The 24,066-nt window shown below is 40.9% G+C and overlaps 1 long non-coding RNA gene across 2 annotated transcripts in view; it reads right to left on the bottom strand.

Moving 5' to 3' along the window:
- The window catches only part of LOC139795184 (uncharacterized), a 126,361-nt gene that overhangs the window by 23,842 nt on the left and 78,453 nt on the right, over positions 1-24,066 (bottom strand). For both annotated transcript variants that reach the window (XR_011725411.1, XR_011725412.1), the window contains one exon: positions 17,733-17,884. This is a non-coding gene — a long non-coding RNA (uncharacterized lncRNA). The remainder of the gene's footprint in view (positions 1-17,732; positions 17,885-24,066) is intronic.

Raw genomic sequence — 24,066 nt, forward strand, 5'->3', positions numbered from 1 at the left:
ATACCTTGATTTTAAGTCATTTCCATTTCCAAATTTCAATTACTGCATTATTCTCAAAAACTCCAAGCAACAGGGACTGTGATGAAAGGAAAAAGTCAAAGTCAAACATCAAAGCTTCCTTCTTGCCTAGCTAGTCAAAGATACATACTCACTGTACCCTTCCCCATCAAGGAAAAGATGGGTCACCTGAGGCAGGGCTTACTGGGGCTCCTAATCAAGGAATCATAGAATCATAGAATTGGCTGAGTTGGAAGGAACCTCAGAGATCATCAAGTCCAACCCTTGATCCACTGTCGCTGCAGTTGATAGACCATGGCACTGAGTGCCACATCCAGTCTCTTTTTAAATATCTCCAGGGATGGAGAATCCACTACTTCCCGGGGCAGCCCATTCCAGTGTCTGATCACCCTCTCAGTAAAGAAATTCTTTCTAATGTCCAACCTAAACCTCCCCCGGCACAACTTGAGACCGTGCCCTCTTGTCTTGCTGAGGGTTGCCTGGGAAAAGAGACCAACCCTCACCTGGCTACGACCTCCTTTCAGGGAGTTGTAGAGAGTGATGAGGTCTCCTCTGAGCCTCCTCTTCTCCAGGCTGAACAGCCCCAGCTCCCTCAGCCTCTCCTCATAGGATCTGTGCTCAAGTCCCTTCACCAGCCTAGTTGCTACTTGCTTTCACCAGCCTAGCAGCATCCTCCTGGGGCAGTGATTGGACAGAAGTCACACCAAATGCATAATCAAATCATACATGCTCAGAATGCCCTGTGAAATCTGCACAGAGGACTCTGAACTTGGGGAAAGGCAAAGGGCTGCCTGACCCAGGTATCCCTATGAAAGCTCTGCTGAAGCCATGGTGCTGCCTTGAGTTTCTGCATTACTGTCCCCTCTTCTCCCCCCAGCCCCTGAGGCTGAGCACAGCCCCTCAAGGGTACAACCCACAAGGGTATAAGCTGGACTCTGCTAAAGCCTTCACTCAGCCTCCCAAAGTAAGATGTGCTCCATAGTTTTTCCCTTTTCTCCACAAACCACCAGTACTAGATCAAAGCACCAAAAGTCCTGCCTTCTCTGCCATGTCAAACAGGACCAGATGCTGCCAGCGACAATGTGCAAGGTGAGAGGGACTGGACTTAATCTTTTCTGAGAAGGCAAACCTTATAGAACTGTTTTCACTCCGCTGTTCAACATTCCAGCCAGTGGGAAGCTTCAAGAACTTGTTCCAATGGCTTGTTTCTCCTGCTCCCTCCCATGACAAACTGAAATCAATATTTTTAGATTCTTGTCATTCCCTTAAAGACTCTCTCCCTTTCCCCCTCCCTTTCAGAGGTCACACAAACTTTGCTTTGGACTCCAAACTATTAATTTTTCGCATTACTCATTTTAGGTGTCTGAAAAACTTCTTACTCATCAGGCCATAGAAGACAGTGTTCCTCCTAGTATTTTTTTCTTAAGATAAATAAGAGATATGTATCTCAGCAACAGAAATGAAGTCTCCTCCATTCCATCACAACAAGGTGTCTCTAAGCCTGATTTGCAGTCCCCCCACCCGCACACACTCGCTGGCTTTGCTTCACGCTCATTCAGAGCCCTTTATTTCTGTTGGCACAGCAAAAAACTATGCCAGTTTTGGAAATCTGGGATGCCTTTTCATCCAGGTAAAGTAACTGCAGGGAATCTAAGGGAAGTTCAATTCATTTCTCACAGGCCACCAAACACTGTGCCGCGAGGTAGCGACTTTTGGCAGCTTAAAAGTCATCATAGAGCTTAAGCTACACTCTTAACTACTGCTTAAAAGCTGCATAGCCCAGTGTCAGCCTCCAGAGCTCAGCAAGGACTCCGACAGCAATGCCTGGAAAAGAGCATGTAACAGAGGAAGTGGCTTGTGAAGCAAGAAGCAGCCTTCCTCATTTACCAAAAGTTCTCTTTTTTGCTCAGCTCCTCTCCCAGGCTCACTTGGACCAGCAGAGGAACACACCAATGCAGCCCTACCTGCCAGCAGGGGAGAATATTTGTGCATCAGAGTCCTCTGTCTCACTACCACCAGAGATTTGCTCTTGGATCTCCTCAGCCTCGTGATAACCTCCTAATGTTACTGCAGCTGTTTAACATAAACCCATTAAATTCTTGAGGTTGCCACATCGGCCTTTTCTCCTGTCCACACCCAGGACCTCCTCATCTTCTCACACACAGTAAATAATTCCCTGCAGGGTCCACATTTACTGTGATAACTAACAAGCCCATTAAAACCTCAGCTCTGACGCACACTATGCAGCAAGCACCAGTGCACTGCTGTCAGGTAAGCCTTTGCTGATGCATTCAAACTTTACCAATGAAATAATATTTGTGTTCTCACAACCATCTATAAAATTCTCCCAGAATGCACTAACAAGAGCTACAAAGTATTTTAAGAAAGAAGAAAAAAAAAATAAATTTCTCATTGGAGACTTCAGCAAGTCAAAGCTTGTGTAGACAGGGTAGAAAGCATTTAAATAAGGCAAAAAGCAGATGTCACAAAAGTTTTGTCCTGCTCACCTATATGATCCCTTTGGTTCACAAGAAATCAGATGCAAATAGCACCATGATCAAGTATTTCTGGTTTGGCCCCTGAGTAGACAGAATACAGCTGAAATCCAGATGATCCACATTTTTTACATCAGGTAAGCCAGGATCACGTACAGGGCAAAACAAAGCAATTTGCAAATGCTTCTATCTATACTTCAGGTCTGAAAAATATGCTTGTGCTTGTTTGGAAACACTCTTCAGTCTAAGTCAGCAAGAACACCTTTACTTGCTGCATTGCTTCATGCCTACCTGGGACAACGACCTCTGCAATTGTTTGTACAGCTGGATAGAGCATTCAGGATGTCTATTTGAGGTGTGAGTCCTAATTCCCCTCCCCTGCAGACACTTGAGAACACATTCTGTGACAGGCTATATTATGCAGTTTCTTCACTCAGTTTTCTCTCAAGCAGAGATGACCATTTTGATAAATACATAGGCCTACATTTACACAGGAACATTGGCATATACAGGAAAAAGAGAGAAAATAAAAATACTAGTCAACCTGTATTAACAAACTTTGCTTTAATATTACAAATATCTGAAAGCATTTCTTCACACATACCTTTCTGTAGGTCCACAGCCTATTTCCCAATTGAAGACAACATGTTGCCCATGCAACAGCAATAAAGCTGTCACACCGCCTTTGGCTGTAACTTGCAATCTGTCCGTATCAAATACTTCATTGAAAAAGAAAAGGTGCAGGCCCTAAATCTGGATGAATTGACTGGCAAATGGCTGTGCTACCTAAAGTTCAGCTCACTTTTTTCTTGGAAAAAGCATTTAAATCCTCTAATGTAGATTTATGTCATTTTGTCTGGGTTCTTTCCCCAGAGAGGCTTCAGAAATTAATCACGCTTCCTCCACAATCATGGAAACATCCCTGAGTTACCGTGAAATTACTTTTTTTTTTTTTTCACATCATTTTTTTCACCCTCTTTCCTCTTCCCCAGCATACCTGCCCTGGCTGAAAATATCACTACATTTTACTCTTGGTGAGAATTTTATCTGTGATAGTTAATAAGGTTCTGCAAATTATTAAGACTGCAATATCTTCAACATTTCTTAAATTGCTTTACAGACTTTGCTGCAGTTTGCTCACACTCATGGACACCTGTAAATTCAATATCTTTAGAGATCTTTTCCTATTTCACAATTTAAAAAATTTCCAAACTTGTGATTTGTTTTAGAGGTAAATGGCCAACTACTCCCTTATTAATTTTCTTTTGCTACATTTCTTTTTTCACTCTGGCAAAACATTCTGACAAAAAGGAACCAAAAAATATTGGAGCAGGGAGCTGTATTTGTAAAGACGTCAGTTTAATATATGCAAAATGAAAGATATTTTATTAAACCTATTAATAAAAAATATTCCCAAGCTAAACCAGAGTCAACTGCAGTATTTCTGCTTTACTTTAAACAATATTAGTTTCATAACTAATTATCTCACAATTACTACTGTCTTTCCTTGATGAACTCTGTGCTGCCTCACTCTAATGAAAGTGCTGCAAGGTAATACAGCAGTTACATGACAATGCAAATAGGACCCATTCAATTTGCACAAAAAAAGGTTGCAAGGAGCAATTAGCACTTCATTAATATGATATAAAATGCTAATTTGCCATATATCCCAAGTGACTCAAAACTCCTTTCCATCCATATGTGCAAATAATAGTTAATATGATGCAGTGTGTGTGAACCAGGTTCATGGTGCATTAGCTTGAATCCTTGTGTCAGTTTTCAGCATAATAGCTATTAGTTAATATGAACAGTAGCTCATATTTAACCTATGACAGCAGTGTTAAATGATAAAAGAATCTGTTGGCAGCAATAACTCATAATTCCATCCCTGTAAAGTTCTCCCTTCCTTGCTATCCAGGATGAAGTATTGGAAACTGACTTCTAATCTAATTTATAAAGCAGATTGAAATGAAGTGCTGGTAGCACTCAGCTCGGCTGCTCAGCATTTTGAGAGGCAAGATCATTCCTGGTGAATTGCACAGCTCAGGCATTCAAGCACACACTGGCAGCTTCTAATGATCAAAGTATTTGACTTAAATAATTGATTTATTTATACCAGTAAAGAAGCTCCAGGGGGTTGTGAATATTATGAGATATAATCACACCACTAGGGAATTAGAGACACTCAGATGTGCCTTGTGCCTGCTAATGCCCTGTGGATGTGATTAGGATATCACACATCAAAGGAATTTGCTCTAAAATTTTTCATATAATAAATTAATAAAAATAATTTATTTAAATAATTCAACTGATTTAACAGGACAGATCTTACACAAGATGCAGTATGGAGAGAACTGTAATGAAGTGTGTTGATCTAGAACAGTATAGAAGCCTTGACCATCTTCAATGCCCAGATACTGGCCGGATCCTCTGGCTAGTGGGTCCCTTACCTGGCATTAGCATCATCTCAAAGCTTACTGTCTGTGATGAGCATTCCCAAAGATTTAAACCAACCTGCATTGTGTGAGAAGGAGTAAAGCAGTACTCCTTCAACTAATTCTTTCAGGAAGGGAAAGTTGATTACCAGTAACATACAGGGCATGCTGGCACAGGAAGGCAAAACAATGGCTACAATAATTCATGGAGAACCCAAGCTCTTCTGGCCAGATTGCTTATTCAGGTATTTTAACATCTACCTTAATGGTCTATATGGCTTGACCATTGCAGACTTCAAGTATTTTATAGTCTATAATGCACTTCTCACCCCAGCATACAAAGACAATAGGGAAGTGTCCTTATTTCAGTTGCACTCATAAGAAATTGAGTTACACAGAGACCAACCAACTGGCTCAAGGGCAAGCTGACAGTGCAGACCAGGGGATTAAAATTGCACTGACTTTCTGCCAGTGTACAGAAATACACCAGCTTTTTTCCACAAGGATATTATAACAAGAGGCAATTAACATCATGTTATCCTTAAGCTAGCATGCTGCAAGGGAAGTATATAGATGTTCCAGTTCAAGCAATACAATCCTTTCCTATATTCCAGGATCCACAGAGAAGCATTTATATCAGTGACAGGAAAAACAAAGGCATCTTTTAAGAGAGGAGATGTGCATAACCCCTGTAGATCCTTTCAGAGTCATACAAAGGCATGAAGAAGGAAAGCAATATTTGGGGGCAACTTGACCTTTGGACAAACTAATATTCCAGGTGCAAAACATGATTGCTGTCCTTGGGTTGCAGAAAGAACAAGGGAATAAGACTCTGTGAACCCATAGTTCAACTGCCCCAGGGTCAGGCCTACTCTATCTTAAATTGCTTTAGTGTCCTCCTAGGATGTTGCAAAAGAACTCCAGCACTGCAATACTGTTTAAACAAGTCACACAAGTTCTGAGTAAAGAAATCAACAGCAATTATAAATTCCTACAAAAGCACCATCTCTATCACTAAAATTAGAAAGGGAGAGGCTTCAAGGGATTTGTTAATGCCTATGAGAAAACCTCAGCTTTTCCACACTTAAGCTTCACTCACATCCTTGCATACCTGTCTGACTTTGGAACAAGCACCATGTGTGCTGACTCAGCCCGTTATCAACTTATGCCACAGAATGAGGTACCCAGGGGCATATCACAAAACAGATGCTCACCATATCATATATGTTTTTATTGCAAGATCTGAAATCAACTTCAAATGCATCCAAAATTAAGTCTCTGTTACTGAGTAAGTTCAAAAGAAACTCTCCTGTCTTGGAACTTAAGGATTTAAGCCTTGAGTCATACAGTCCACTACCAATTAACCTGACAGTGCTACATATACCATGCTGCATTGAGAAAAAAGGTATGTTAATTATTTTTTATGTTTATATCCTCTTTCCCTTTCTTTACCTTATTTTTCCAATATGCACATAATAAATACAATCTGTCTCACAGATGTAGTTTAACTGGAGTGCACAAGAAGAGGATTTTTTTTTCCTCCCCAGTACTAGAGGATACAGCATTGTCCATTTGATGGGATATGGCAGAAGCTCTGTGAGGGTGCAGCCCTCATATTTCAGTAGGGCTTAATTTTCACACATGGTCTTGAAATATGATGTGTATTTGCCTAACAATACTTACATTTCTCTTCTGGCTGGGTTCTCCAATGCCAATTCACCCTTGTAGAATTGAGTTGAATACAATTACCACAAGGAATCAGAAAAACCCAGAAATAATCTTCATATCTAAGCCCACCTTTAAAAAAAGTAGTACTAAAAGTCAGGAAATCCCTGACATATCATCATTAGAGATGGTCATGTCACCAACTCTGACCCCAGTTTCAAATTCTTCCTGCTTTCTGTGACTGCTAACTTGAGCTTCAACACCTACCTCACCTGAGGGAGTCCTGTGCTGGCTGGGAAATCTCAGGTGAGATCCTGGGTTAGATTATAACACAGTTCAGTAATTCCAATCCTAGTGATAGCCCCATATGCATCCCACAGCACAGCTGCATGTTAGTTAAAACTGCAAATACCCACAGCCTACCTCTGAAGCACAATGCCAAGTTTGCAAGCAGACAGTGAAGATCAATGACTATTAACAACATCGGTTTTCAGAACTGAAGGGGTGTTTTAAACAGTGTTTGTTTTGTTGTCTGTATCAGCCCTGACCTGTGTGTTACTCTCAAGGATAAAAACAGCTGCAACACCTTGAGCAAACTGACTACTTAAGAGCCCACAGAAGTGAATCACCAAGAGAGTGCTCACACCAAAAAGCAGCCCCTGAACCTCTCAGCAGTGAAAATACCTCTTCTTGATGGGAGACAAATCTTGAGTCTCAAGAATCATAACAGTATTAAAAGCTGAATCTTATCAATGTGCTAGAATTTTCCATGTTTATTATTATTATGCAAATATCATTTGTATCTATACATGGAGATGTGTGCCTATAAAACTTTCTCTCCACTCCCAAAGTGCCCTTTAAATGGGAGCTGGCTAACATTTCTCAAAACCAAACCTCAGCAGAACAATAGGCAACACAGAGGGGCCCAACATTTACTATTAACATAACAACAGCATGCTGCCTGGCAAGCCAGGACTGAGCTCAGAGGCAGGAACATAATTGCATGCCAATATAGGTGTATGAATCACAGGACAAAGGTGACTAAACAGGAGCTTTCATGAGCAGGACCTGGCCTTGAAGACTTGGCTGTAGCAAATGAAGAATGGTAGCAACCAACACATGGTTCTGATGAGACCATAGGCCACAGCCAATAGCCTGGGAGCTAGGAGGAACGTCAAGGCTTGGGGTGGCAGTGGCTCATCTTCCCAAGGATACCAAGGTGTAATATTTGCACAAGCTGAATCTCCAGCTTGCCTCCATTGTCATCCTCCATTGCAAGAATTCAGTCAGAAGAGACATGAATCACCATGCCAAATCACACCCAAGTGGGAGACACAAAGTAAAAAAAAACATCTAGAACTGGGGAAAAAAAAATTCAGGGCATAAGAAACCAACAACAGTCTCAGCAAGGGCAGTGGGCCTTGTAAAGGCAGAGGGTACCTGTCCTTCAGTAAGCAGCTGTATTGGGTCTGGCTTAGATAGAGTTAAATTTTCCCCGTAGCAGCCCTCATGGTGCTGTGCTTTGTATTGGTAGAAAGATGTTGATAACACACCAGTATTTTGGCTACTGCTGAACAGTGCTCACACAGCATCAGAGGCTGTCTATCCAACATTCCCCCTCACCATTAGGCTGGGGGCTGGGCAAAATCTTGGTAGGATTAAGAACCAGGACAGCTGACCCAAACTGAACAAAGATCTGGGCATCTCCTGTTTATGGGAACTAGAGGATAAATATTTTGTTTCCCTTTGCTTCCATGCATAGCTTTTGCTTTTACTTTAATAAACTGCCCACAAGGTTTTTCTATCTTATTTTCTCACCTGTCTCTCTCTCTGAGAAGGGGAATGACAGAGTGACTTGGTGAGCACATGGCATCCAGCCAAGGTCTACCCACCACAGCAGCTTTCCCTTCTGCAAAAAGCCACCATTCCTTATAGCCTCTCTCACTGACTAAATTCAGTTAGAAGCTGCCCTCCTTCATCCCAGTGGCTGTGTCCCAAACATTGTGAAATCTAAGTGCTGGCAGTGTTTGCAGCTGTAGGAAGTCAGATATAAGCCCTAGAGCCACCAGAACGCTGCTGGCAATGGAGCCTGGCAGCCCTATCACCAGCTAAGGCCTTCAGCACACATGAAGAAAAGAAAAAAAAAAGCAAAAAAAAAAAAAAAGCAACAGTTAAATAAGCCACAGACTTGGTGATCAGCAGCAGACCTGCCTGCTCGTTCTACCTCAAAAGGAAATTCCCCCCTTTTGAGCTGGCTGTTAAAATTTTCTCCAAAAAATACTTGATGTAACACAGCATCCTCCTCCTGAACCAGCCAAGCTCCTCAACAAAAGTTTCAAATCTGTGACTTAATTTAGATGACTGAATCCACACTTACTACTCTGAAAAAAAAAAAAAAAAAAAAAAAAACAGAAGTAATTTTAGGGGTACTGACAGATCAGTAAGATCAGTATCTCTGAAAGATAAGTAGTATGAGAGATGCAAGTTCCCATAGTAGGCATTGAAGCTCAAAAGTGTCACCCTGAATACAGATTTCCTGGTCTGGCCACTTCCTGGTCATGGAGAGAAACATCCTACTTAGTGTGGCTGCCTGCTCTACATTCATCCTTCCCACTTTGTGGGCCAATTGGGCCTTCATTTTGAGTAGAGGTTCTGCAAATTGAATACACAAAATATTAATTGCAGGGCCAAATTCAGCCCTTGTTGTATGCATGTAAAGATATAGCCAATACTATCCAGGGAGAAACCAAATGACACATTTCCACATGAAGTAGAAAGAACATTACTTCTCTTTTTAAGCCTTTATACTGCTTCTGATAAAAATCAGTAGGAAATTTGTCTTTGTTTTCAAAGAGAGTAGAAAGCTGCACTATAAATTTTAAACAGAGTTTGCAAGGTGCTTTTTTTAAATGATGCCTTTTTCAATAAAGTTACAAAATGAGAAAAGCTTCTTTGCAACCAATAAAAAGACAACAAATGTAGAACTCATTACTGTCTAGCAGCCATTGTACGTCACAGAAGTACTATTTTTTTAAAGTGTACCCCTCTTTTGATGAAGAACTGCAATGATTTCTAATAAAATGTTAAAATCTAACTCCTCATTACTCAAAGTTCCCCACCCCCCTGACAGCCTGACAGCCTTGGAGCCTGTGAAAGGAGGAATGTAATGAGTATACATTAATGATATATACTTTCCACAGTTCTTGTTCTGGTGTGACCAGATTTATGTACAGAGTAGCTTGAATGTAATCCATCACGATTATACATAGCATTGGCTTCAACATTTCTGCAGGTAGCACCACCTTCAAACTCTCTTAGCTGTGGCAGTATGAAAGGAACTGAGATGTGGTGACACAATGTTCATTTGTTTTGGTGGCAAGACTCAATTAAAACAACATAACAGGGTTTAAAAAAATACTAATCTGTGAAAAAAAAATGTGAAGGTGAGTTAAGTAAAACCTTCAAGTATTCCCTTGTTCAGGGCAAGCTGTGTGGGCTGACAGCTTCTCCCAAGGGAGTGAGAGGTCTTAGAAAAAGCCCTGCTTCGAAAGGACTGGCTGTTAAGGCAAATCCCCACCAGTCAGAGCCCTGAGGAGAGTGAAGCCCAGCTATTGATACCCAAACACAGAGAAGACATTGTAAAGGAAATATGGGGGATAAGAATGGCAGTCGAGGAAACAAAATAGGGACTGCCTCCCACACAGGGAGACAACAAACCTGTGAAAATAAGAAACTGCTTTTTCACTAGACAGATTTTTGAGGAAGAAAGACATATCCCATGGCTTTCAAAACGCCACCTGGGCAGTTAGGGAACTCCATGCTACCACAGCTTGAGGCACGGAGGTAGACAACAAAGTGGGTTATTAAAACAATAATATAATGAGGTTTCTTTGAAAGTAAAAATCAGTTCAGTTGCTGCTATCTTCAGTGGCAACAAAAATAAAGTGCCCTCAGGTATTGCTGACTCCCTATATTCATCTTAAGTTCTGCAATAGCCAGCGTTGTTCCCAGGATGCCAGGATCCTTGGGCCCTGACATCAGAGCTCTCATTGTTCAAAAAGGATTGCAGCTCAACCAAGTCATGTATTAAAGCCTTTTCTTTTCATGCACAAGCTAAACTCTTAGAAATAAAGTCATTTTAGACAGTCTCAATTGGGAGTGGGCGAGGGAGAGAAAGAAGAGCCATGTAAGGATCTTTGAGTCTCTGGAGCTGGGAGCAACTTCACAGAGCTAGGATTGCTGAAGGGAAGAAAAGCTCTCTTGTTGCTGATCTACATTCTCTAACACCATAAATGGATTGTAATTGAAGGCAATAATAATAATTCTTATTTACATTTAGAGAGTGTTTTTCGTTGAAGAACTTGCAGGTAATTTTACATAACTGCAGTTCCTATATAACACTAGACCTCTCTATATAGCTACTCCTATGGCTGTTTCATGCCATGCTGTACAATATCCCAGACTTCCCTGCCATGACCTAACCATCTGGTGGCCTCCAGAGCATCTGTGAGAAGCTATGCATGCCCAATGAGCACTGCTCTTTATCTTTCCCATTTGCTGCAGCTCTAGCTGGACCCAGTACTGCTGAAGTTCAGCTTTCTCTGCAAAGTTGAGTAGAAAATAATACTAGATTTAGCATCAATAATTGTTAATATAGCTCACCTCCAAACACTCCCACCCCTTTCACTGAGCTGCATGGCCTTAAGTGCCCCAAACTTGGCATCCCACTCACACATATAGAAGGCCTTTATCTTGAGACACCAATGCAAATATGGGAGATAGATGTAGCAAGTGTTTTTTCAGTATGTTCAAAGTTTCTTTTGGACTTCTGTCTCCTGTGTTGGCACTTCTGTGCTCAGAAACTGACAGTGACAAACAGTGCACAACGAAGTTCAGGTGATGCTGGAGCCATTGCATTATGAATTTGCAATGTGGTGATGTGTAGGAACCTGAGCCACAAGCCCTCAGCACTGTGGGCACTTTGAACTGTAATAAATGGGGAAGAATAGATCATTAACTGCTGGACTTAAAACAGATTGCAGAGGCAGCACATATTTGTGTCAAAAATGAGTGTGGTGCTTTTGAACAAATCACACAAATAGAGACAGTAAAGGCCTCCCATAACAAACTAACACTACTTCCAAAGAACTGCCCTTGCTGACTTGCTTGCAGCAGCAAGCACCTCTCTTAATGCTGACAGAAAGAAATTACATTAACATAGGAAGAGTTTAGAATCCCAGACTCTTCTCCCAGGTCCTAGTTGTTACTTTATTTCTATTACTATATCAAAATCCCAGGGAAAGAGCTAGGGATTTAAAATGGGTTATCAAAATTATAGCAGCATTTGTGGAACCTGGATGTAAGTAAGAAAGCTATAAGAGGAAAGACTTTGGTGGAATTAATTGAAAGTTGGTTTGTGTGCACTGCTAGAATGCTTAATGCTTCTCCAACAAAGTTTCAGTTTAGTTTTACAAGCATGGCATCCTTTTCACATTAGCACATGTTATATGAAACATCACCCTGCTATCCCAAAATAGCAGCTCTAATGAGTTTCATGGTAGATGTCCTGCTGATCAAACATGGGTTTATGAGCAATACAAAGAATCAATAGGATGCTTGCGCTCCATGCATCAGCCCAAGTACAAGCACACTGCAGAATGCCTTCTGCCCACACAAGTGCTATTTGCTGGTTAATGAATAAGGAGATACAGTCATACCACAGCTCACGTGTCAGTTCAGCAAGTAGTAACACACAGTTGAAATTGACCAACAAAATATTTCAAAATGCAGTAATCTGGATACAATTTTCTATAAGAAAAAGACAAAGACTCAGTGGTATGAGGATCACAAAGGTTTCATGTCTCTCCTCCAGTGGATATACAAGAAAGGAAAGGAAAGGCACAAAAAGGTAACGCACTTTCCACCCTCTCCCTTCTCCCAGTAAATGTATTCAGGCCCCTCCACAAGCCAGCAATAAGCTTGGGCTCCACCTGAGGGCATCATCTTGACACAGGGACACACACAAGGTTTATTTGCAGCGTTGATGCATGAATCCTAAAATGGAAATATGAATACTTATCCTCCATGTTTTAAGTCTTCTGCAACAGGGCACAGGAATCATAAAAGCAACACAGCTCAGAAGGAGGTAGTAATTGCAGATATAACTGGAACACTGAAATAAAGTGGCAAGTTGGACCACATTGCCTCCTATGGATGTATGAAAGGACAGTCAACATACTGTGATCCCCATTCCTAACATATGATCAGACACATCTTAGTCTTCTATTCAAAATATTTTGACATGTGACAAGAAACACATTAATGCAACCATAGAGAGAACTGGAATGACAAAAATGTGTCCTTGATCCATGACCAGGGTGAAGATGCATGGCCACAGACCAACACACAGCTGAGATCCTAGTAACATGAATAGAGAAGCAGCATACCAAGCACACAGCTATTAAGGCCAAAAGTCCTTATACCAGAGTGCAAAATGCTGCCATCACAAAAGGTAAGAGTTTTTCACATATGACACAAGAAGGAGTGTCCCATCAAAAAACCCAGGCAGTCTGCAAATCACTCCCTGCCTACAGCTGCAGGAACTTTGAGGCAGCGGGGAGCTGGATGAATTATTCAGCCCAGGTTGGATATGATTAGCAGAACCTTAAATTGGGCAAACCTACTGCAGAGGGACAAAGAAGTGTTGCATAGTTCCTAAACTCTCCCCACCACCTGAAGCAGCTCAGCAAGGTGAATTGTCATGTTCCCAGCAATTTTCCCCTACAATACCTATTTCCCTGGAGGCAGGGACTAGGCCTAGTTAAAATAATCAGGTCCCAGCTCATAACATCTTGCCTCCTTTCTGCACTGGGAGCACCATTATGCTGGTATGCATCGCTCAGCCTCTCACTATCACACATACAATTAAGTTCAGCTTCTAAAAGCTCTACCTGTAATTGGAGCCAGCTGCAACCTTTCTGACACATACTAATTGCCAGTAATGATTTAAGTGCAGTAGATTCACATGCTGCAATTGTTTTAAATAAAGGAATCTCTCGTAGCTTTTCCCTGAGAAAAATCTGTTAATCTTTGCTGCTGAGTTATCACATCCTCCAGTCACCTGTTTGCCATCATTTTCATGAGCTGATAACGTGTTTATTAGAGCCATAATATGCAGGTGGAAGCGTAAAGGTCTCATTTGGTGGAGTATGAATTCTGTCTCATATATCTGTACAGAAAAGCCTGGTTTCACGATTCAGCTGTACCTCAGAAAAGAGTAAGTTCCAAAATAGCATCTTTTATTCTTTTTAAATGGAATATTAGTTCTTTTAAGCTCAGTACATATATCAAAATACCATTTGGATGAGCATGACAGGTTGGTTTTGTTAAGCCCCAGATATCATCACTTCCTGCGGTTAATATATCCTGCCTTAGTTAATTTCAGCTTAATTGTATTATCCTTTTAATTATTTTTCATATATGAAACAAGCTCTTCAAAATAATGTCATGCCGATTCTATGAAGTTAGTTCAAGAGTTCTTCCCACAAACCATTTTACTTTCCTGAAGAAGACCTTACCTGAGATACTGCACACAATACATTTCTGGCAAAATTAACCCAGTATCTCCCTGGAAGTTTTGTTCTCCATTCTGCAGAGTTTTTGGTTTGTTGGTTTTTCTTTGGTTTTGGTTTGGGTTTTTTTTAGGAATGGGGGGAATGTCCTTAAGGCACGCTAGTGAACTTACTACAGTTTGGAAATCAGTACAGAGTGACTTACTCAGAGTGTACAGTCACATAACAAATGATGTTCTGCTGCAGCTAAGTTCATTGGTCCTTCTGCTGGTTTAAACATGTGATGTACTGAATGTCCTCAGCTCCTGGGGCAGTGTGCACTAAAAGGCAGCCTTAAATGGCATCCAGCCCAGGTATCTGCTATCTCCAGAGAGATGTTCATAACCCTTGCCTCCCCTGTGGAACTGCAGCAGAAAATAAAAATGTATGGGCCAGAACATGAAGATGCTCAACCAAATTTCTTTAACTATGGGAAAGAGAAGAGAAACAAGTATCCAAAGTACTGACTAGACACTCAGGAAATCAAGGCAGGTTTTTCAAGTGAAAGAGAAAGCCTGAATTCAAAGAGAAAATATATGAGAAATACAAGAAACTGTAAACAAGAAGCCATAACTTATGTTTGGGACAGCCAAACTTTCCAGCTGAAAGAGGAATTTCATCTGAGTTAGGATTCCTTGACTTGGCTGCTGAGAATGTAAAGCAGGGGCCTAATTCTAGGACAGTATGTGGTTTACTATAAAACAAATCTAGCATATAATAATTTCCTTCCACAATTCCCATGACTTATGGCACAGACCCAAAACCTCTTCTATGATTCATGTCCAAACCTCCCAGGAGAGATGTGATGGCCAGATTGTTAGTTTTAGTGCATGAGTAGTTTGGGTGAAATGACAAATGCTAACACTCAGTCACACTGTGGACACGAGATGACCACAGTTATGAGTGGACAGCAGAGCTCCACTGACAGTTTATTATTAGCATCTTGAATATGCGTTAAAAAAAGTCATGTTTTTTTAAGGTAAATAAGATTTTCCTGCCTAACTGGCCAGTCCTCAGGGACAATTTGTTAGTCATTCCACAACACAGGCCAATTCCTCTTTTCCAGAGAGGAGAACAGAACGTCTCAGCAGATCCAATAGTCCAATGGGCTGATGCTGTGAGGTGCCTCACAACTCCTAAAGCCTGTTTCTGTGCCCAGTAATCTCTTGAATCTGTGTTTTATACAAACTCTGAGCCAGTGCTGACCATGCCCAGACTAACACCTGGAATAGCTTTCCCTACTGCTGAAAACCTTGCCAGAGTAAATAATGTACCAGTTTGCTGATGCAGCCTATTCCAGAACTCCTCCTAGCTTTAACCTTTCCAAATAGCCTCTGAATCTGAAAATACAGCTAATCTGCAGCTTTGACTAGTCAAATTATGCATTCTGAATTTCACGTTTGTTGCTCATTATCCCCTTTTTCTTCCTGTTTGCAGATTAATCACGGATCAGCCCATCAAATTACACAGAGAAAAAGTCCCAGCCTCATGATCTCTACTCATTGCTCCTGATAAAAGAACGATCACACAGGCCACATACTACTTCCTCCTTGTCCATGACTACAAGGCCGAAACTCTTGAATTGAGAAGAACACTGACAGGTATTGAATAATATATGTACCTTTGGCATAGCTTTGCAGGAAAAAAAAAACAGAGGCACTCCTACTAAAAAAGGCATTTTGTGCTAAAATTAGTGAGTATTCTGGATTCACCAGTCTTTCTAAAAATACCTCCTAGATATCCCAGTATTAGCAAACAACCAACCAAACAACATCAAAAAAACCCAAAACCAGAGAATACAAAGAGGAAAAAGATGAAGAAAGACATGGAAAAACTTCACATCTGACTATAGAAGCTATCACTGGGGAGATCAGATTATGCAGCTAGCTCTATCTAACCACCTCACTGAAAACATGTGGCAGTTAGAGATAATTCAACAGTGGAAAGCAGAAAGGCAGAGGTATGCCTCAGAGGACCAGCAACATCCTATTTTTTTCTCAAAAAGCAGTTCCTACTTCAAGTGTGGTGTCCCACACACCCAGTGGACCACGAGCTCTGAGGAGGAGCAGCAAGCCAGTTATTCCTGTTTTTGAAGGGGAAGTGAGGGCAAAGACAGGAGGAGGTGAGAACAGTGGTGATCACTGGAGAAGTAGAATTTCAAGAGCAAGATTTCCTGATTGAGGATAGAATAAAAGATGACTAAATAAAAAACTATGCCTCCTTGGATATTTTCCAACACCTCCCAAAAACGTATCTAAACAGCACTGGTCTTATCAGATAGAGGCACTGACAAATGGAGGTGAGCCAGCGGACAGCCATGTGAGCAAAGGAGAGCAGGGGACAGGCAACACAGAAACCTCACACTACTGCAAGGCAGCACTCACATCCCAGGCAGCCCCCAAAGCATGGAGAAAGTAAAGGAATCCCACAGAGGAAAAGACAGACCTTGTCTGAAATCCTCGGTGCTAGACATTCAAGGACACGATTTAAAGGAGTTGCTTAGAGCCGTTACATACCCAGCAGTGCTGACAGAAGTAAGAGTTCAATTTGGGCCAAGGAACTCCAGCCCAGCTTGCCAAACCTGGAAGTGGCTCCATACAAACCTAAGCAGCCTCTTAACTTCCTATCTGATGGGCTCTTAATGTAGCTCCCCTGTCTCCCATGTGTGAATAGACAGTTGTAGTGTTATGTTCTTACTTGTTATAGAATACCAGAGCTGTAATAGCATTGGAAAGGCTGGAGAGAATACAGGACGAGAAACAAGGATTTAAGAAAAATGCCTGGTTAATTGTCATTAATAAAAAACCCTTCACAGATTGGCAAGGTTCTCTGTGCTATTTATCATGTGAACTTCTCTTGAAAACAAACAGCCGCTAGCCCCCTGAGGACTTTTCCAACAGTCACAGAAGATATCTAATGAGGTAATGTTTAAGAGACCTAATTATATGAAAAAATAAACCTTGATAACCATCTTATCCCACGTATGGCTCCAATATGACTCAGAGTTTATTTTAATAATCCTCATAGGTTAACACAGCACAGTCCAAGCTACACTGCAGCAATGCAGCTACTGAGAGATCATGAAGAGGAGCTAAAAAGTCACCCACAACAGGATGCTTGACCAAAGAGAGGTGAAAGAACAGAGCTGTGGAGGTCTGGAAATAGCAGCCTTGAGAAAGCAGGGTGCTTTGCATTGCAAACTAATATCACTATATCAGTTTTGGCCACTTTGCTCTGATCACCTGTGTCAACAAGGCATTTCCTCTGTTCTGTACCTTGAGCCACATTGCTGCACCTGCCCTTGAGGGAGGAGTTATTGGATTAACTCAGCTTCCTCTTATCTGTGTTTACTCACCAAAACTACTCTGCAGAGAAAACTCCCTGAATCAGTCACAAGCTGCAGTTTCACTCATATGCAAAAAATCAGATCTAGCATTAAGCATGCAGAGCTAAAATAAATAAATAAATAAAAAGGGGAAAAAAAAAAGAAAAAAATAGAAAAAAATTACCTCATTGTGAGTAACCACCACAAGCCAAGCTGGGTGAAGTCACTGGGGATTTTTCTTTCCAACACGCCCACACCGCTGGGACTCTTTCAGAGGGACAGACACCTGCAGTGCTGCTGGGCACAGGCAAACCTTTCTTCCCCACTTTCCCTGAACTGGAGGAAAAGAAAGTGGGTAACCAACAGAATAGACAAGAAAACAGGTTCAGACATGTTACTTTTACTGCCCGTGCTGAACAAGTACCAAAAAAAAAAATTAGCCCAGAAAAAAAAAAAAGTGGAGTCATAAGGAATTCTGCTTGCTAACACCACTGTCTGGCTCTGTTCCAAACCCATGACCCTTGCAACATATCACTGTAGGATTGCTGGGCAAGCTGCTAGAGTTACTGAAGCAAGAGAGAGAAGTCCCCAGATTTCCCACTGTGTGTAATTTTGTATAGCATGAGCTAACCATAAACCCCTTGAAACACCTCTAGGTTTTAATCTTAAAATGGGCCTAAAAAAAGAAACAGAAGGAAAAAAAGAAAGAAAAAAAAAAAAAAAAAAAAAGAAAACCACACCACCTTTAGCTTTTAAGGAATTAAGTTCTGATAGCCAAAGATCCCAGGATTCAGCAACATTTTGTTGGGGCAAAGCAGTAGTTCAATCCAGAAATGGGAATAAAACCTCAAGGGTGACTGCCCTATTGCTGACATGGAGCAAGATGGAGTTCCTAATGAGTATTCCCACTGAACAATCAGCTTCTTCAAGGTGAGTAGAGATTTCAGGTGCAGGATAAACAGGAAACTGTTAATAACAATCTTAAAAGGTTAGATAAGAAAACAGATGCCAAAGTACCTTATATTTATCTACTTGGCTTTCACCTGCAGATACTTGTCACCACTTACTGCCTCCTCTGTGGACCTTTAATGACCCACCATATTGCTTACAGAAGCCTTCACACTTAACTTGCTTGTGTTCAAGAACTCAAACTCATATCTCCTTGTTAAAAAAATGAAAATGTTCTATGTAAGGGCCAAAGAACATGACCATTTCTCACCCATAAATGGTATTTTGCCTCTGCTGAAGCCGTTCTCTCTTAAAATAAGCCTATACTTCTTTCAAAAATGGTGACCCGCAATTTAAAGAATCCAAAAGTTATTCATTCAGTACATCTGCTAAACCTTTAACATACTGATTTCTAAAGGCAGAGTTCCCTTCGCAGCATCCTGACTCTTGGGAAGTCCTCATCATGACATAAGAGCCAATTCAAAATTCACCAAAGAAAAAGCATAATGTAATTGATGCCAGTTTAAAGTTGTGTCTTGCAGCTTTTGGAGCCCTTGTGCCATTTCTGCCAGCAGACAAGTAAATCCTGGTCAAAACCAGCTTACACTCACAAGGATGCCAAACTGCAGTTTCAAAGAAATATGCCACCATTTTGCCAAAGCAGCCAGGAGTGTAGAGTATCAGCACACTGAAACATTTTCTCAGAGTATATTTCTAAGTACTTATAGCACTGCTTCTGAAGTCCCCTTCTTCTATCAAGTGGAAAATTTCTAAGATTCCAGAGGCCCACACGTGACTTGGCTAGAAAAATGCAAGGCCCAACCTTTTAGCATACAGGCCACCCACATGAGAAATCACTCACAGGACCTGGGATAAGAAGTCCAAACTCACAAACAAATCAAGAGTTTGATCTTGAGCAAGTTTAGCAGACCTTAGAGTCACATCTAGGGAGTCAAACAGACATGATCAGAATACTCTGAACCTTTTCTGCAATAGAAGACAATGATCAATATTTGAAGAATAACCCTAAAATCGTAATGTCGAGTGGTGGTAAAGGTACATTAGAATACTAAGCATTTTGAGTTGTAGGGGAAGAGGAGATGGGAAAACATGATTTCTCAGCAGGGGAATGAAAATTAGGGCAGAAGTGAAAAAGAGTAGCTGACAGTGCTCTCAGTTAAAACCTGCTGAACTGAAACATTCTCCATTCCTAGAACACAGAACTATCTAAGTTGTTGTGATGTTTTGGTACCACATCATTTTCTGGTTGTCTGTAAGCTTACATAGCTGTAAGGCAACAATTTTCCCGGAGAAAATCATTCAGCAAGCAGGTTTCTAGTGATTCACTCAACTTCTAAAATAAACACTATCACAGCTGATTATAAGCACTTACCCATGTTGTAACTGCTGTCATGTTCAGATACACAGGAGTATAACACTACCTTCAATAGCAACACCAGGAAAATTACATTAGTTTTCTGAGTCAAGCAAGGTCTTACTTTCAGCTTGAGGGCATTCATCTGTCTGCCTGTAATATGGGAACTTTTGAATGTCATCTCCAGGCAAGCCCAGTGTTTGGGAGAAGTTCTATAAATCAGAGCACAGACCATATGATTTTGATGACAACTCATTCACCCAAAGAGGAAAGTGCAGGATGCATGCAATCCCTTGCCACTCCCCAGCCAAACCAATATCTTCATTTCCCCCTGCAATGGCTTATATACTGAAAAAAAAAAAAAAAATGCTAAAAAAAAAAAATTGCTATTAACACTCTGCTTTCCACCCCATTACAGCAAAAATGTGGTCAACTGAATAATTTCTTTTTGCTCTGTCCGAGAGATAATACTGGTTGGAAGAAAAAGTGTATTCCCAGCTCCTTGCAGAGGAACAAATAAGGGACCTTCAGCAAATGAGAGGGAGATGAGAGGAAGAGATAAGGAAGCCCCTGTCTCCTAGTAGAGATGGAAATGAGGATAACCCCAAGCATAAGAGGGCAAAACTGTGGCCAGCAGGAACACCTGAAGAAGCAGTAGATGGGAGAGAAACCTGGGGAGAATCCACAGTGTGAAGAGCACTCAGTGCTCTACAATGCACTCGGGGCTGCAGAACACACACCACATGGTGATTTCCAATAATATTACCTGTTTCTGAAATAGCCTCTCATAGCCTTACAACTCTTTATGAGTGAAAGAACTGTGTTGAAATGACTTCACAAGGGAGGGGACTTAACTCTGTGTTATGAAAAGCACTGGAAAGACAGAAAGAGATGGGGTAGGTAAAGGTACAGGCTGACTGTCACATCTGGGAATTGCCAGGGAGCACGATGTTGGCCTGCATGGATGCATCTAAGGGTTTGTGTTTGCTGATAAAGTGGCAGCATTTTTACCTCAGGGAAGCTAATATGCACATCACCCACCTTGAGGTGAAAAAAATAGTGCTGGTGAGACACTACAAGTTTTACCATGAGGTGACTTGCCAAGATGAGTGCTGTACCCCTGCCTGGGGTTGACCTGAGGGAGTTTGCCTCATGGTAAAACTAACGTGTGTTGCCTTCACTGAGCTTTCATATTCAGATAGTTGACATTTGTACATTTGTTACCCTGAGGAAAAAACACTCAAGTTCTTCTGACAATGAAAATATGATCATTCACATCTTGGTGCCCTGTTCAAGAAACTGAAAACATTTTATACTGTCTCTGGGTGTCATTAGTATCTTTCTTCACTTACTTTGACATAAAAGCAAATAATTTGATGAATAATCAGTTGCATATGCCCACCAGTCAAGCTTCTGCAAATTCTGCAAAGAATTTTTTCAGCCATTAGAAAATTTACAAAGATCTGCGGGTACCAAGAGAGTAATGCAGTTTTGGTTTCTGCACACAACCTAAATTTTTCACCACGTCATTGTCTTGCAAACAGTTAAGAGTAAATTAATACAACACTAATTACTTTTTTAATCACCACTACTTGGAAGGAATAACGCATCTTCTTATTTTAACTTAGAGTAAACCTTATTGTTCAGCTTTTTAAAAAAATAATTAAATGTGTTTTTCAGGTGAAAACCTCTAATGGAAATGCAAACTCTTATTACTCTGCTCATCTGCCAATACCCCAAGATAATCTATAAATACACATTAAACCATCCACAAGTGTTAATTATTGAGAAGAAAGCTAATTTTTTGAATAAATTCCACATAATTAAAAGATTACCAGAAGCTTCCACGCTAAACTAATTTGGGATCGTTTTCAGATTTCCTGCATCACCCAATACATAAGCTGGGCAATAACCATAAGCTCTTCAGAGTAAGGACTAGCCCTTCATTATTTAAAAAATAGCCAGTACTATTTGTGGTTTTGCTCCTAGTTCAGTGTGTAATATGATCAGTGACAATGAGTAGCAATCTTTATTATTTGTAAATCCTTTGTAAAGAATTTTAGAGAGAAAGATTTTGATTAAAGCATTCTTGTCCTTTCTGTAGATACACTGCACAGAGATTGGATTGTTTTTAATGTGCCTCATTTAACCAGGCAAGATACAACAGGCTGGTCAAGCTTCCTCTAACCCTTTTCCACACCTTCCTGCCCCTTGTAAAATGACCTTTCCCATTCTGTGATACCACAAGCAGCTGGCTGATGGGTACAACTGGTGGCTGCCCACAGTACAAAACTCTTAAAATGTTGTGTATCTATACACAGCAGTCAGAAATACAGGGTGTACCTGCTACAAGCATTTTATACTCAGTGGCAGACAAGTTCTCAGCTCATTTCCCCAGTATTTCTCACCAGGATCAGAGAATACATGTGCAGGCACATCCTGGCCAAGATTCAAAAGCCCATATCTCATGAAGTGAGCCACTACTTCAGATTCCTGTACCCTTTTCAGGATCATGTTAGGACTTCAAGAATTGGGAGATATACGCAGCAAGGCTCCTATACCAGGTAGGAGTTAAGCAGACATATGTAAACATCTAGCTTTGCCCTACATTATCCTCTCAACAATTCCAAAAGATGAAAAGGTTTCCAGGCTTTCAGACACATGAACATTGAATGGGTAGAAGTAGTTTTGCAGTCACAACTAGTGAAGCCATGAAGAACATGTGAGCATAAAAAGCACCTTCTTATCCATTTGTCAGAGCACTTCAAAGATCAGGAGCATCATCCCACATCAGTCATTTCTTTTCACTACATGATGAGGTTATGGGTTATTACATAGCTACTCTTAGCTGGGACATGCAAAGAAGTATTAACAACGAATGGAATATAAAATGCAGTAAAATATGTCCTGAGTTTTCTTCTATTTCAGAGGTTTTGAACATGTTTTCAAACTGTACTACGCTGATTAAAAGGCAAGAAAATCAGTATTCTGGTGAGAGCTGGGATTCTCAATGCCACTGCCTTCATCTGGAAGCTAGAAAAGCATGAAATATTGCAAGAATCACAATAAAAATCACAAAGGAAAGCAACTGACAGTCTAAAGGAAGACTAGATCTGCCATGCCACATCAAGCCCACTGTGAGCAATGTACAGCATCACACTCCTAGCAGAGGCATTCAATCACTGCCTCAGATTTAAAGACAATAACCCCATAATGCACCTGGCCAACTACAAAATGCTGCATATGGATAAGGGAAAATCCTTCCTGATCCCTACAGAGACTAGCCAATGTCCTGAAATATGAGATTTAATTAAGCCTGTCTTATTACTTCAAATGTTACAACGGTTCATAATATTTTCTAGGCCTTTTTCAATCCAGCACAGCTTTCACATTCACAGCCTCCCATGGCATGGAAGTTCACCAGCTCAGCCTCACACTGTGAAGCACCTTCTGTGAATGAATGAAATTTACTGGTGCTTTGCCTCAATTTCTTAATACAAAGCCATTCCAGGCAGAAATGTACAGCTTTTTGGATGATGTCACCTACCTCCATCACCTCAGCCCAAGTCCACATGGCTGTTGGCCTGGTGATAGAACAAGGAGGGATAGAGAAGGAAATTAAGTCAATTTAGATGTTGCACCATGACTAGCAACACAGCCCCTTCTCAAGCTTGCCTTGAACACTCTGAGTTTGCCTGCATGTGAAAAATCAGGATTATATCTATAATGGAACAACTGTTAATAAAACAAACAAAAAAAAATTATATTGCTGTTATTTTAATATCCCCTCTAGAACATCCTCTGCTGTCTGCCACTGCAGTCCCACAAAAATTCACTATTAACTTGTTGAAAGCAGCAGATAAGAGAGAAATGCAAACCTTAGGTCCAACTATAAAGAGAAAAGGAAGGAAGGAAGAGGGAAGGCTACAAGTTAATAATTGTTCAGAATCTGAAATCTACAGTAAAGAGGGAAATAGTTTTGTTCTGTTAAACAAACACCTTACTAGTGACAGGGTCTCCTTCCCATTTCTTGCAGTCCTCCAGGTAAATTAAAACAAAAAGATTTGTGGGTTCAACCTATGCCTTATGAAAGCTTAATTTTGAACAAAATTACTTCATGGAGGGGTGCGGGGCATAGAAGGGGAGGAAAAAGGAGAACTGAAGGACAAGTCAATTCAGAGAACAAAATGTTGCA

Source organism: Heliangelus exortis, chromosome 3, assembly GCF_036169615.1.
Source record: "Heliangelus exortis chromosome 3, bHelExo1.hap1, whole genome shotgun sequence".
Lineage (NCBI taxonomy): Eukaryota > Metazoa > Chordata > Aves > Apodiformes > Trochilidae > Heliangelus > Heliangelus exortis.